This window comes from Corylus avellana, chromosome ca2 (genome assembly GCF_901000735.1).
Source record: "Corylus avellana chromosome ca2, CavTom2PMs-1.0".
In the NCBI taxonomy this organism is placed as follows: domain Eukaryota; kingdom Viridiplantae; phylum Streptophyta; class Magnoliopsida; order Fagales; family Betulaceae; genus Corylus; species Corylus avellana.
In genome coordinates, this window is record NC_081542.1 from 1,818,494 (window position 1) to 1,835,008 (window position 16,515).

Here is a 16,515-nt window from a genome sequence, read left to right on the forward strand (position 1 = left end):
AACAAAATTGTGATAAATAAACGAAAAGAATTTGTGCATACGAATTTTCTTGGGTTTCAAAGCATGTAGACGCTAGATAGTCATAGAACAACACATTCAGGAAAAAGAAGAATTTTGCATTTGCACGTGAATTTTCTTAAACTAATAAATGATTTATACACATGGCACCAAAACTACTACTCATTTTTCAGAGTGCCAACATCAATATTTACATTATTTACGATAGAGAATTGTGATTTGTGACCCACCTTCTAACAGAGACTACCATCCGGTCACCGGCCCATGGGTGCTCAAGTACCGAGGTCAAAACCATGGATGCCAAGTTGGATCCATCATGCACAAGTTCCTGGGGGTCAAGGCAGCTTCAACCAACTCAGTAACACCCCTCAGCACCGACAGTGGCGGCTCCATGGCATTCTCCTCCTGAGTGCAGGAAAAAACAATACAATAATTGATAAGAGGCTCACGAAGAAGTCAGTAATACCACAGAATGAGATATGAATAAAGCATCTGTTATATTCTAGCTCGTGTTTGAATGGGAAAAGGGAGGCAATGAAAGCAAAAAATGGGGAGGAAATCCCTTTTGTTCTGATGTTTGGATGTATTTGAGAAGGGAATGGGTGGAAGGAAATCACACATTGTATTCAAGCCCCACTTTTGTGTTGGGTGGAGCGCAGGATTCCCTTGATAATTAAACCACAGGTTTCATTGCTTTTCATCCCTAATCTCACCTTAGGGAAACATCCCCATTCTCCATTTCATTCCATTCCCACGTTTTCATCATTTTTTTACAAAAAATTCCCTAACATGGTGAAATCGGAGGCAGGGGCTTATCTCTTTAGAGAAAAACTGTGGGGCTATTCCATTAATCCGGCCAATTACATGCTCGACATTGGTAGTGGCCTTCTGTTTAAATTCAATGGGGTTCGTACTACCCCCTCCAGAAATGGGGGCCAGGGGCATGCCAAGTGGTCTTCTCCAAGACCAAGAAAGAAGCTCATCCCGGAAAAACATAGCTAATTGATGCCATAGACGCCGACTTTGCTGCAACATGGCAAATGCGTGGTTATTAATCAGTTTCTTAACTATCATATTGACACATATTTCTCAGTAAAACTCACTTTAGGTGAAACCACAGCCTGTGTCGCAGCACACATAGCAGACACAATAAGGCCCTCTACTCCAAAATGGGAGAAGAATGCTTGCATATTCCTCGTCAGACGAAATGGCACGGGTTCATTGAACTCGATCATTCCATTTGCATCATATGCAGGATGAAAATCTGTTTGGAATATTTTCCCAGTGTTCTTAGCAAATAATATCTTGTTCGGGGAACTTCCTCCAATTTGTAGCATGAATGACATGAAACTTGAGAGTGCCAATTGGATGGCAAATTGCTTTTTAAAAGCCCACATATGGTTTCCACTCAGCAGCGTCTTGTACATGTATTGGGAGAAAATGCTGTCAGTTACAAGAGTTCTTGTTATTTCAGTATAGGCTTGGAGACGGAGATCTAGAACAGCTTCTGGTGAGATTTGGCCAGATATAGCTTGGTTCAATTGCTCCTTGAAATAAGTGATGGGCTGATCTGCCTCTCGGTCATTTCTTGCACAGTGATTCTCGTACACCTCAAGAGAGGTGCTGTACATCAAATCATCTTCTACCATGCGGACCTATTCATGCAGTGAGTAATTATTAGAATACATTGGCTTCAGCAATCGCCAACTGAATCAAGAAAAGGGACATGATTCTTGGTGGGACCACCTGTTGGCACGTCCCGCAGTTTTGAACACATGTGAAGCTTAATTCTTTTATCATCTTGTCAAAGATCATATTAATGGATCAAAAAATTAAAGGCAGAAGTAAAGGAAATCAGACTTCCACACAAGGAAAAGCTTATAACCTGAGACCAAACAGGAATAATAATTGGCGTGCGAATGCATATATGACGGTGTCTTGATTCCTTGTGCTTATCAAACATTTGGTTCATCACCTGGAAAAGCTGCAATATGCGCTCATCACTTCTAGCATTGGGGGTCAAAGATGTCCGGACAATAAAATGACGTTGAGAGCCATCAGAGCCAATTAAAGCCAGACGCCGGAAACTACATCCGTGTCTTCGCACAATTGGAATATCAGCTCCAACCCTGTCCAACTTCACTGTATGATCGGGTGCAATTTCCTGTATGGTGCAGTGTTTTCATAAGAACAGCAAAGAAGACACTGACGAAAAATATGAAACATGAGCCAATTTCAAGCATTAAAAGGCTCTTCTTTTTAAGAAAATCAATCATATAGAACCAAAATATGCAAATTACTGGTTTAACCTACCTGATCACTAAAATACTGTCCTGGAACCTCAACATCAACCACATGGAAGTCACGCAGCACCCTGCTTTCCTCCTTCAGCTTCAAGACAGCTGGAAACCTGTCCTCAACATTACTTTGGAGAACGTTTTTCCAATGTTTCAATCGTTCAGTCAGATCAGAAAGGGTGGCTGGGAAAGTAGCTGTGCTTTCTGGATCAAGATCACGTTCAAAATCCTGCTTGTACTCTCTCACAAAATCAACGTGCTTATTCGAAGCAAGCCCTACAAACACCAGAGAGCTCCTTCTTGAGAGATTGGGGAACCTCTGCAGTAGTAGCAGTAGGGTACTTGTAACAGCGGTGGAGCAGCGCGGTAACCACTGCAAGAAGTCTCTCCTCTGGCAGAGTTACAAACCTTGAACCAATTTCAGTGAGCAGAACCTGCCAAAAAAATGGAAAGTTTAGTTTATAGCATTTAGCAGGATAGAGTTCAGAATATGACTCGCGCACACAACTTTCCTCATAATTTCTTTTTCCAAAATTAATCGAAATGCATGACGAACTGTGGTAACCAATCAAGATATTTCCTACCCCGTTTCTCAAAATCTATTTCTATAGATGAGGGTACATTAAATGAAATTCAATTTTCTGGAAAAACATATCTGAGCAGTTTGACTTGAAAATTATGAGCAACAAGACACGAGGAAATCACTTCTTCAACTTAAAAAATCAAATGTGGAAATCATAACCTCAAGTTCACTGGCCAAATTAGTGTGCTTGCTTCTGAGACCCTCCATTATATCCTTTGCAGCATCAAAAGCACTTGCCACAGAAGCTACCAAACCTAAAGCACCACTACGCCTTAATGCATTCTGACTGCCTTCATTGATGGTTGAAGTACTTTGGTGCAAAGCTTGGTCATTTCCTGCATGCACACTGCCCTCTGCACCAGGGTGTTCAGGTTCTTGCCCATGAGAGCTTCCACCATCATGAGATCCGATTCCACCACTGGATTGAGCCGAGGATACACCATGACCCTGTATTCTCGCATTGCCATCAGCCAAACCAAGAGAACCAGCACCAGTGCTAGAGACATCTTGCTGCATTCTTTGCTGGGCCATTGCCAGTCTACTTAGTTCAGACTTATTTGCAACATCACGTCGTTCAAGCAAATATGTGCGCAGCCAGTAATACAGAGCCTGAGATTTTGCTGCAAGAGAATCTCAAGATTACTATCATAATGAAGTATTGTACTGAATCAATTTGCAATACACAAATGAAAAGAATTTACCTGTGGATATACAGTGGCAATTTTAAGCAGAACAATTAAGTTTGCAATGAGGAGCCTCTGTCCTCTGCAGGGAAAGCAAGAGTTGCGGAATCCAAGAAAGCCAAACCCAGTGGGGTATTTGGTCCAAGCACTTGTCAAATGCCCTGCCCACAGGCTCATTGGGAGTATCAAAGCTGAGAAGATACGGAACACGAGCAAGATGGCTTCTTGAGTTAGATACACCGAACTTGATACCTTGAAGAAAGCAGCTGACACCATATTCTAACCAAATCTCGTCATTGGTTTCTTTATAAACCTATAAGTATCAGACAGCAGTTCAGTATTGAAAACAAGACATCAGTAACACTAATGGCATCAAAAGCAGAAGAAAATGTATACCATGTCACAATAATTTTCCCAGCTTATCCATCCTTTAGGCAAATTTTTGAAAAGGCCGATTGCATTAGAATATGCAACATTAGCACCTTCACAGTCATTTATCTTTAACAAAAAATCCCCCTTAAGGCGAACAATCTCTGCTTTGCTTTTCACGGGAAAATATTCCAAGTTAGTGCTATTAATCAGATTAAGACCATTGGTAAGCTCCCCCTTCATTTCCAGAAGAGCCTTCGCTTGTTCTCTTAACAAAGGCCTCCTGCAAACACGCAACTGAAAACTGATGAGACACTTGCATCTGCTATCCCTCCTCAAGACCAAAGAGATTTGATGTCCAGAAGAGGAGGCCAGGTAATGTAGGGAAGAAAACTACTAACTAACTGCTTTAGAGTTGACAAACAGAGATCCAAGCTCAGGAGGAAAGAAAACTCCATGCTCTATGCCCATCGAGGAGATTCAAGATAACCACCAGACAAGTCTAGACATAGTTAAAAGTTACCAGAAAATCCACCCAAATGATGAAAGCAAACAACCGTCTAAACAATTACATCTGGGTGACAAAGTAAGATTTCATTATCCGTAGAATAAAATCAATTGGACAGTTTTAACTTAAATGGCCAAAAATTCTGCAAAGCGGGACCAGCAAATGACGAATAAATGCACTCATGCAAAGAGGATACAGTTCCTTCTACCTTACCTGATATGACAAAAATATTTGTTATAATTTCTATTACCTGCACTTCCATGGTTGAATGGCCATACATCTTTTCAAATATTGTCACACAAACATCAAAAAGGTCTTGCTTACGAGCAATGTGAGCAAGCCTATTGACATTCTATGCTTTGTCACGATAACCAAGGTGATGAAGTTGTGTATTTGTGTTGCTAAAATCTTGAATGCATCAATGACATCATTATACATTTCATTTCTCCATTGGAGCAAATCACACCAAACAGACATATTGTCCCATTTATTGGGAGTTCTCAGTCTCCAAGTCTCAAGGATGTCCCTGAGATCAGCATAAAGATTTCCATGCACACCAACAGAACCACCAGAAGGTTTGTTACCACTTGCAATGTCCACAAGGACTTTAGCTGATTCTTGAACTTCAACTAGCTGCTGGAATTGCTGCAAAAGAGGAATCCTGGCATGAACAGACATTTCTGGGAACTGCCACCATTGTTCTAAAGCAATATCAACACCTTTCCCCACTATGTTTTCAGCATCCCCCACACCATTTGTGTTTCTATCATGAAGAGCAAAAAATGCTTGAATCAAACAAAGTTTTGGAGTTTCTTCTACTTGAGCCTTTGGAATTACATGATCCTTCATATATGCCCAATCGGGCAACTTCCAAAGACTGTCAAGAAGTATTTCATAACTCTCAACACTCTTTCCAAAGTCCACCAATGCATGCCACTGACTAAGTTGACTAGCACAATACAGCCATTGTTCTTCCCAAAGACACATCTCAGCCTTTGGTACTGTGTTATTATATGTTCCTTGAGTTGCCTTAAACATGGCTTGGTAAAAGATATTTTGAGCACGCTGCCACTAACCATGTTGAACTAGAGAAAGCCCAGCCCTGGTTTCTGCAGTGATTGATCTTTTCTTCCACAACCCACACCTCATATCTTCTTCATTAAGCAAGCGATAAAGCTCAGCCAGAGACTTCGAGCACTTCGTATCATTCATGAACAACATGATGTGACTTTCCAGCAAAGCCAACGCGATGTGCCATGCATTGTAAGTCTTTCCAATATATTTAATCAGCTCACTAGGCATCCGAGGTTGAGGGTGGCTCAACTGAAGCCCATCTAGGAGTTCTTGCACAACATTTGGCCTGCTGGCTTGTTGCTTTTTATGATAATCTATTGATAGAAGAGTAATCATTAGTTTAGCTAGTGCTACCTGCTCTTCCTTGTTTAAGGTCACCCAGTCAATCGGAAATACTAACACCCACAAATGGTATGCAACATTAGCGTCTGTATGAGCCAACTCACTCAATGGAACAACAAGATCAGCCACCTAAAAGAAGGGAGTCAAACATCAACTTCAGAGATGATGACTGATCTACGTTAAGCAACTAAGAATCTAAATTCTGACATGCTTGTCAAGACAGCTTACCAACAGCAACCACCACAACAAAACAATGGACTTTGACATACTTAAACCAAGAATCAAGCGAATTAAGTTACAACCATTTATCTAGTATCTTTAAAAAGACCAAGAAAAGAATGATTTGCAAATATATAAGAAACTTGAACCTACAAAACAAAGATGGTACCTTTACATTCAAATGTTGCTGTCTTAACTGAGACAGCAAATGCACCATGCAGACAAAAACAATGCGACATGTGTAGACTATACAAAACAACAATAGTTCACTTCTAATAACCCAAAAGAGATATCTAATCCTTAAAGCTTGACACAGTGTGTGGCCCTCAACTGCAAAAAGGTAAATGGAGTTACCTTAAGTTTGCTCATCTCGTTTAGAAACTGTGCATGCTTATAAACAAGGGCATCAAATGTGAGAGGAGCATCCTCAGGGACTTCTGGAACATCAGCAATCTGATCCTGCATCCCAGAACAATCTGGAAGAGGACCTGAAGCCACAAGTGGTGGCACCCTAGCTGAGTTTGGAGCAAGTGTAATAGGTTTATCTTCAACTAAGATTGCTAGAAGAAGGTCAAGGCCTTGTTTGAGCCAGAAGACATCACTCAAAGCTTCCCAGTCCTGAATTTGGATAATGTACTGCAGCCTTGTGAACAATGTTTTCCCAAGAGATTCATGATAAAGTGAAAAGAATTTCATCCTAATTTCGGGATTTCTTGCGTGTAAACCAAGCATGAATTGCCTTTCCACTTTCTGAAACACCTCTTGACGGTGGGGCAAGGGATATCTGGAAGCCAATCAAAATATTCTGTTAAAATCATGGTGAGTATAATACAAGTTGACTAAAACTATATTGCTTACTTATTTGAATCAGCACAAATTCCATAAAGAAGCTGTAGATATTTCCTATCCCACTCTTCTAGAGCACTAGGGGAGAAGTTTTGCTCATCAACTTGTGAAAGCTTCTGAAGAAAAGAAACAATTTCCTTCGGAGCAAGAAAAGAACTTGACATGACTGATGTGCCTGGCTTGCTGAAGTCATCTTCAATCTACCCTTTTATCACATCAAGAATGCAGAGAAGCACACTGCAATCAGTACCTTTCTCTGAGAGCAAGGCATTCAAGATCTGAGTTATGGATCGTTTGCACTCTGGAACAAGCATGACCCTCTGACTTATAAGTTTCAAAACAGAATTTAGATTAGAGATGACTAATCCAACATCAGCACCTTGACGAGAAGAAGTGACTGCAGAATCAGGATCGGTTCTCTGGCCCTGGATATGGATGGTAGCTTGCTTAATGTAATTCAACATATGAGTAAAGTAAAGCATGTCAAGTAAAAATCACTGTTAATGTGATAATATCCAATAAACATAAAGATCCTCGTGTATGAGAATTACAAGGCAGTCAACTTTGAACATGCAAATAAGAACTTGGAGAAGACCCCAAGAGCAGAATAGACAACTACGACACAAACATCAAGTGGGATTAATAATAACCAAACTTAATAAACATAATCACCATGACAAATCGCATCATACATGGGTCTGACACATCAAAACCAACCTAGTCGGCACACTGGGCAGACAGCCTCAGACTGGCAACAATGTTGGCCATGGATCCAAAAATCAACATCTTCAGAGTTTACAAGATGAAACAAATATCTAATAATTAACAATGGTCAGAGTCTGATGTCATTTGAAGATTGAAAAACAAAATGAAAGTTCATAATTGACACCCAATTCCTAAGGAAATTTATCAGTGTAGAATCTGTTCTGAGAAAAAATGATCACTGAAATCCCTTCTATCTACTCCATCTTTAGACCCTCAAGAACAAATCTGAAATACTCTGCACTACCCAAAGTAATCCTTGCAAAACAAGAAAACTCAAAAGTTATGTTTGACTAAAAACACATTAAAAGGGGGAGGAGGAGGGAGGGTTATCAATTTGACCTCTGTCTTGAAAACAAACAAGAAAATAAGGGCATACTTGTCTCAGATGAGAGCCAGTTGATGATCCCATATCCCGTGCCAGGCGCTGAAGAATACGAACCAAGATTTTAGGGTCAACGATGTTCTTCTGTACCGCTGCCAAGGTTTTAATGACAAGCAGCACAAAGCTAATTGAACTAGCAGTGCTATCTTCATTAGATGCTTGAGGAGCTGTGATAGCATTAATGTGCTTCTGTATCAGCTCGGCTACCTTCTGGTACAATTGTTTAACATCTTGTGGCGTAGTGGCTGCTTCTAGGGGAAAAGCAACAAAGACCATCTTCAACAGGGAGCACAATGACATTCCAGCATCTAACATTTTGTGCTTGAAACAGGGTTCAAGAATCTACAAAAGAAAAAAAAAATACAGAAATAAACCAATGACGAATATGAAAATTTTGGTCATTAGACCCATCAGTTACAAGAAAGGGATCAGGGGCATACTTGAGAAATCTAGTTGATGTTGTTTCTAATGAAAAAATGAGGCTGCTTCTCCAAAACCTTGTTCACTACATCTAAGCCCTGCACAAGAGCAGTGGAAGGGTCCTTTGACTGAGATGGTTGAATACTGCTCAGCAGATTTTCTAAATAATTGAATTTGACATTGGTCGTAGGCCACACTTCTAAGGCTCGTGAAAGTAGCTCTAAAGCTTGTTTGTACATTATACTTGCTTCCTTGTCCTTAGGCTCAATCACCAACGCAACCTGTTCTCAAAAAGATAAGTAAACACTGTAAACCAAACATCAGAATGATTAAAATATCACAAATTTAGATAGATCAATGTAGGCAGAAATGTCATAAAATTATGTTAAACTCAGATTTATTCAAGATGAAAGACATGGCACTGGGGCACCAAAAGAAAGTTGTCCAGTGCAAAGATGGTAACTCTTTCTAGTAAGTGCATTCTCAACTTAGGCATTTCTGGAAACTGCCTTTTAAGATACATCGTATACAAGTCAGACATGGACTGCATCACTGTCTACATGTATATCGTGGGATATGAGGGGATTGGATGGATTGTTTATCTGTTAGTGAGAGATGGACTTTTTAAATCAATTGGAGTTACATGTGAAGTACTAAACTGACAATATAACAAAGTCAAGAACCAAATGAAAATAGATTATAGTAAAAATTTACAAATTGGACAATAGTGCAAAGAAAGTTGCAAACAAGCAGGGCATCAACGGGTTAGACAGCCTTAAATTCTAAATCTATGAGGCTTCGACACCCAAAAGCAGGAACTTCAATGAAACTGTAATCTGGCATCATCAGTCAATCTAATTCATAGATGAAAGCACAAGCTAAAGAAAGCCTCACCCTGATAAGAAAACAGATAACCATTTCTTCCATAGCAGCATTTGGCTTGAATTCTGCATCAGGTTGGCTAGCAGAACCAAGGGTTTCAATGTTAGGGATTGATGATGCACCACCGGGTGACATTACACAGAGGGATTGAAGACCAGGCTCAACTTTTACTTGCTTGGTTGAATCTTCAGGGAAATTAGACCCATCCACCGAACGCTTAGGATCAGCAGCAGCAGAACCAGGATTAAATGCGTCACTGCTCTGACCGGTTACATCGCTATCAGTTACTACTTTCATTTCATTTAGCCTTTGCCTTTCCCAAGCAAACACCAATCCAACAAGTTCAATGGCAAGACGCCTGTTTTCTGCTGTGGAGTTATATGGCAATCCAAGGCGATTGACTGAATTCACCATCTGCGGTACAAACTGTGCTCTGCAGCTGTAGAAGAGATCTGAATGGCGAACAATGAGCTGGAAAATGTGAATCAAATTGGGAATTGAGTGACCCTCCTCAACCAGATTTTTTTTTGTGTACCATATCCAAATTGGGATACGAGAATCCCCCAGAGGCAACCTTCGAGGTAGTGCTGGCATTAGTATATCAAGGGCCTGCTTGACTAGCAGTTTGCTTTCTGGTTGGCAAGTTCTAAGAAGTGCTGCAAAAACCTGCAGTTTCAAATCTGAGTCAGATTACCATTTCATTGCATTATTATAACATATAGAAACATTTGCTTTATATATATTTTGCGTGCAAAAATGTCAGCGCATGTTTAAGCACATGTGCATTTCATATGACCATAGACAACAGGGTAGAAAATCCAACTATTCCAGATTTTGCAGAAAGCTAAAAAGATGACAAATCATACACAAACCAACGGTCCCCCCCAAAAGAAAAAAATACAGCATCAGATGAGATAGATTCAGAAAGATAAATAACTTGATTGATCCCAACCTGGGTAAATTATAAAATCAGATAAATAACTTGCACTAACAAACTGCATTATATCATTATGATACAATAATCACTAGAGACATATGAAGTCTATACTACCATACCAGGAGAATAATTTTTTCTGGGGCCTGATAGGCCTCCAAGAAGTGGCAAACATTCACAAATGTCCACTGCTTACTGGCACTATCTTCACGTTTGAGATGATTCCAGCCAAACTTGATCAGCTCTTTCCTATGATGGAGAAGGTCATTCTGGAGATACTTAAGAAGCAGTGTGGCCAGCTGCAAAAGTTCTATTCTCAAAAGGCAAATCAAACTCGGAAGAAACCTAACAAAGAAATCCAGAATATTTGAGATATATTAATTAAAAAAGGAACCACCATTAAATTATTGGTTTTAAAGGATTAGACATCACAATTTTAGTTAGTTATAACAAGAATTGACAAGTAGATTCGCAAAACACATAAAACTTGAGGAGGAAGTCAAGAAAGCACCTCTTCTGGAGGATCAAGAAGTTTGTCGACAATTGTTTTTATAATAGCAGGCTCAACAACCACCCAACTTTGGCCATTTTGGAAGGCGTGAGCAAGCATTGGGAGAGTAAGCATTTGCATTACAACCACCAAACGATCATGACCAAGTTGTTTTGATTGGAAAATGTTAAAAAAGTGCAAGAGAAGCGCCTTTTTCATGTTGGGCGGATAACCTTCTGCAACCTGAAATGATCATGACCGATTGGTCACACTAGTAAATGATCACATGAATAATTAAAATATGATAGAGAACTCTTATCGGATCCAAGAATTAAAGTACCTCAATGATATAAAACTCCTTCAGAAAGGTATAATCAATGCGAGTATGAAACAGGAAGATGGACAGTATATCAAAAAGAACATTGACTTCTGTCTTGTCATGTCTTAAATAATTCAGGAAGCATTTGACAAGCGATTTGCTTTCTTTCACCTGCATTTCAGAAATTGTGATTAAAAAACGTCTCAGAGTCGCTAGTTAACAGAAAAGCAAAAAACTTTACATGGAAAATCCACATAGAAAACTGAAAAAGGTACATACTCAATAATCAGACAAGTAAAGGAGAATTGGATAATTATATCAGTGGAAAAAGAACAGGGTTTCATTAGACACAATGAAACAGGCATCTAGCATAATCTTAAAGCAGGGAGAAGGAAAGATTTTATATGAAAATCTCCCACTAACAAAACAACAAAAGAGCAGAAATTTAATGACTTGTGCAAAACGAACTAAACTCACTTGCACTAAATTCAGCTCCTGTTCATTATGCAAACGAGATATTCTTGCAGGTGACTTCCAAACAAGTACCAACGTATCAAAGACAGGACAGTTATTCTGTAACCAGCTAGGTATCAATTTGACCAATGTTTTGATAAGTGCAAGTCCCTGAAAATAAGAATCTGAAGTTGCACTAGAGGGGGCAGATGCTGGAATAGAAGTATCAGGTAGAGGAGTAACAAGGCCTTCGTTGCCTAATATTGCAGCAGGGGTACTTGAAGTTCCTGGAGTCATAGCTACATCAGATTTTGGTGCAAATTTTGGGAACGCATTTCACAGTATCTCCTGTGGTGACTTTGCGAGTTCATCTCTCAATGGGTGGCCAGCATCTGATCGGATTATATACATAAACCTAAATTTTACAAACAGAAAGAAGTTAATATCTGATCTATAATGAATTCAGAAAATCAACTTATTCATCCCTGTACAACTTACCACCTGAAGTCTTTTGGTTCACTTAATCGACTGAGAAAATATTCAACAGCAGATGTTGCATATCGATTTAAAATTTTGGTTAGCGGAAGACGATATGGACTGTTAACCTCACTGTACACCTGTCCTGGCGGTAGTGCTCCTTCCAATTCAATTGTCAAGGTTACAAGTTCATCAAGAAACTTCGATGCAGCCACGGGAAGCAGGTGAAAAAGCTCAATAATAGCTGCATGGAACAGAGAGATCGACATGCTATCTTCAGTACAAACAAGTATGAGTTTATGTAGGTGTATACCAACTCTTTACCATAACAGATGAAATCTAGAAATATTACCTGCTGCAATTTGGACCAGTTTACCAAATGAAACTTGAATTCGTCACTGACAACTCCCCACAAGAAATCTCTTTGTATTTTTTTATACGCTTCGCCACTCCCACTGGAATCTGGAACAGAGATAAATAATACGTGGGTAGGTTAGAAAGAGTGCTTTTAATCATCGTTAGCCTACCACCTGGGACATTAAGTACAAGAAGTTGAATCAGTAGCCACCTGGGACACGATACTCAAAACAAGGGCAACATGTCAACATATGGAACATGTTAACTTTGCAGACTATGGACACGTAATACAATAACTATCCATCAAACCTTAACTACTGACTGACTTGTGTAATACAATAACTATCCATCAAACCTAAATTCACACAATGCCTACTGTTTTGACTACACATTGGCTACTGACTTTGCTTGACTACACAGCAAGCTCCCACACGCACTTCTTAGGTCACTTGTCTCCAGTCTCTCCAGCTAATTTACCGAGCCTTCTTCTTTTTTCAAATCTGTTGCAAAAGTTACAAGCACCACCTCCATCAAGATGCATCTCAAGCTCTCCATTGAGACCAACAGGGAACATATCCTCCATGTCCAGGCATGCCGATATGCTCAGCCAAAGGCGTGGCAGGGCGGCAGCGTGAGAGATTAAAAAGGGGTGAGGGGAAAAAAAGCCTTTTTTTTTACTGATCAAGTTATGGTATTATATATAATATTAATTTAGTTGGTAGGCAAGTATATAATATTAAAGATACGACAATGTTAAAAGTAAAAATAATGGCATAAACTAGGAAATAAGTCACCATTAATTTTTGACAAAATATATATGGGGACTACATAGGAAAACATGTATAAAGGTAAAATGGAGGTTAGGAAGATAAAATTGGAAACTACCTAAAATAGTTGAAACAAAAAATGCGCCCAAACACTGCCACCATGCAAATTTGAACATTGCATTAACCATTACAGAGTACTAATTGAACAAAACCTCGCCTGCTTGGAGATGAGGATAGAAGCAGTGCAATTTGCCCAAACATCTTAAAACAGCAGTACCTGAGACAGGGCAAGGTCGCCCCAAACATGATGAACAATCTCTGCCAGTAGACTATAAGCCAATGGTCACAACATCTCAAAGCATGCCCGACCAGTTCCAACTAGAACCCTAAAAGTCCTGAATAGAAGGGTCAATTAAACCAATTGTTCAACTTCAACAAAGGAGTCAAAAATAATACTCCGTCTGTCTCAGATTGTTGGTCCCATTTAAGAGAACCAACTATTTAGGGGATATCAGTTAATATACTATCTTTCAAATGAAAATGGGCTACTAAATTATCAAACAAAGTAAATGATAAGTTAGAAAAGTTACTAAAATTTTGTCCATTCACTTTTCAAAGTAGACAATATTTTTAGACATCCAAAAATGGAATAGAGGACCAATGATATGGAAGAAATGAAGACTACTTACCTAGAGCAGTATGTAAAAATCATGGTCAGTCAAAAGAAATGTATTGATCAGCAACTTACGTGTTTACAGGTATAAAAATATCAGATGAGTAGAATAGGAAGTTAAAATTTGACAGAATCACCAACTTATCAAAAAAAAATTTGACAGAATCACCAAACATTAATGGAAGATTATACAAGCAAAGTTTGCTTGCATCAGAAATAGCCACAAACATTTACACGCCAGTGGGTGTCATTGTGCACAAACAAATGGGCCAAGATAAGAAAAACTGGAAAACAATCAATCCATGCACAGACACAAAATCAGTAGTCCCAAGCAAATGCCTATTCGATGTAACCAATGAAGGAAAGGCATCAAAGCATACTAAAGAGTACATATTTTGAAGTTTCTTCTTGTAAGATTTAAGACTAGAATAATGGGTGGGAGTTTATGATCCTAACTAACATATGTGCTATCCCTAAGGAATTAGAAACCAAAAACAGCATCTATATTTAAGCTTTCCACTCGTGTAATTTTAGGTTTGTGGTCAGGACTAAAATATGTGGAGTCCCTAAGGCCAACCAAAAGGGTATCAGTATTTAAGGTTTCTGCTTGAACAATTTTACCTCGCTAAAGAACAAAAAAAATAAAAAAAAATAAAAAAAAATAAAAAAAAAATGAACCATACTCTTCTCAAATCCCTTTTATTATTGGTCATTTACTGGTTTAGGTTTTTAAGATTTTAAGCAGTTATATACTAATCTTTTTAAGATAATACTTTGTCCATGTCGAAATTATTGTGGTGTCTCCCAAGATCTGCCCCAATCAACAAGACAATACAACTTTCTATATCAAGATTTATGACAGTTTGGAGTCATTGGGAGAGAGGGGAAAAAAAGATCACAATATTACCTCTCTTCCAATAGCGCGTCAATCAAAGGAAATAAACCCCTCTTGAAATCTGTTCCAAGAACATGTTTTAAGGCTACCAACAACTCCTGCATCCAACATTTATAACTTTTTATGACTAATGAAATAAAAAGATCCAAAAAGAGAAGACAACTAGAATGGAATGAATGTTCACCTTTCTAATGGTCACAGAATCTGAACAAGTAACAAGTAAATTGACAACGCTTTTGCATATGCTTTCTCCATGTGGCCTGATATAATCAGCGAAGCTCTTCAACAGGTAAGTTAAAAAAGAAACTGTCTGCAACAGCAGAGATTTAAGATTAGCAAACAGTTAATGTAGGACTTGGGGAAAAACAAATGAATAAAAATGCAGCTACAGTCATGCTTTTTTTTGCGATTTTATGTTGAACCTTTTGATAGCATTCCACAAACAACCACTTCTAAATCATTAAGGCTCCTTCCCAAAAGGGCATAAAAGAGATCCTCACTCTCAAGTCAAAAACAGTATATTTCTATCTTGTCAAATTCAGAAGCAGAGAATCACATCCTAAAAGTAATACAAATCTTATGGCAGGAAAAGTTACATATCGAGACCACAATCAGTATCGATGTTTAAACAACTATAGCTAAAATTTCACTCAGTGAACTGTTTTAACGTATAAATACAATTAACAACAAGCACATACCTTAACCTGCGCTCCCTTCAGCTCAATGAAATGTGTCTTCAGATGGGGAGGAACCTTTTCTGGGCCCGGGACCGATATAGCAGCAACCATCAATGGCAACAAGTGAGGAATATTCGTCTGAACAAGCCGACTATACAACTGAAACAGAAACATCACCACCAACGGACTCTCTGTAACTATCTTGAACGAGCGCGTACTCGGGTTGAGCTACCCCGTCCCGGCCGACCCCAAATTCGCCAAACCTTGATCCGAAGCCGAAGACGTATCCATAAGCTTCACATCTTCCCCACCTGCCGTCCCGTTTTCGAAGAAATGGCTAACAGTGAGCTTAAAGTTCTGGTAAAGCTTGCAAACGAAGTCCAAAAAGGGTTGAACCTCGGTCTCTACAGTTGAACTGAAGTTCCTGAGGAGGTCGAAGATTATGCGGATACAAATCAAGCCGTTCTCTTCGTTGTCGGTAGAAAGTACCTGCATAGCGACCTTCAGGAGTTCCTGCACGAAAGGGCGGAGTACCTCGCTGTGAGGCAGGCGGTTGAGGATCACCACCACGATGTTGCGGAGCTTGTGCTCGGGCGTATCCGCGTACTGAGGCTTTGTAGAGAATCACCGAGAACGCCCGGAAGTAGCATTTCAGAAAGTTCAAGTACTCTGGCGTGTGCGCGATTTCGAGGCTGTCGCGAACCTCCATTGCCATCTGAAGCCTCTGCTGAATCGCTGTTGCAGAAAAAATAAACAATAAAATCATAAACAAAAATCATGGTGAGTTTGAAATTGCGATTTGCAGAAAATAAATCGTTTAGAATTGTATTTTTTTACAAAAAAAAATTGCATAAAACGTATAGTTTTAAAGATTAAATCATAATTTTATTAAACACTATATATTTTAAAACTGAACTTTTTAAAATTGCAAAGCCAAACCACCTCATCAGAAACACTTGAGAACTGGCAACAGCGAGAGCGAAAGATAGAGAGAGTACAAATATCGGGCTCGACGAAATTCCTAGACGGCTAGACTGCAGCTCGAAATTCTGAATAGGACTCATGTTGACTGAGCAGAAAAACCT

The 16,515-nt window shown here is 39.2% G+C and overlaps 1 pseudogene; it reads right to left on the minus strand.

Moving 5' to 3' along the window:
• Positions 1-95: 95 nt before the first annotated feature.
• Positions 96-16,221, minus strand: LOC132173085 (uncharacterized; annotated as a pseudogene).
• Between the last annotated feature and the right edge of the window lie 294 nt (positions 16,222-16,515).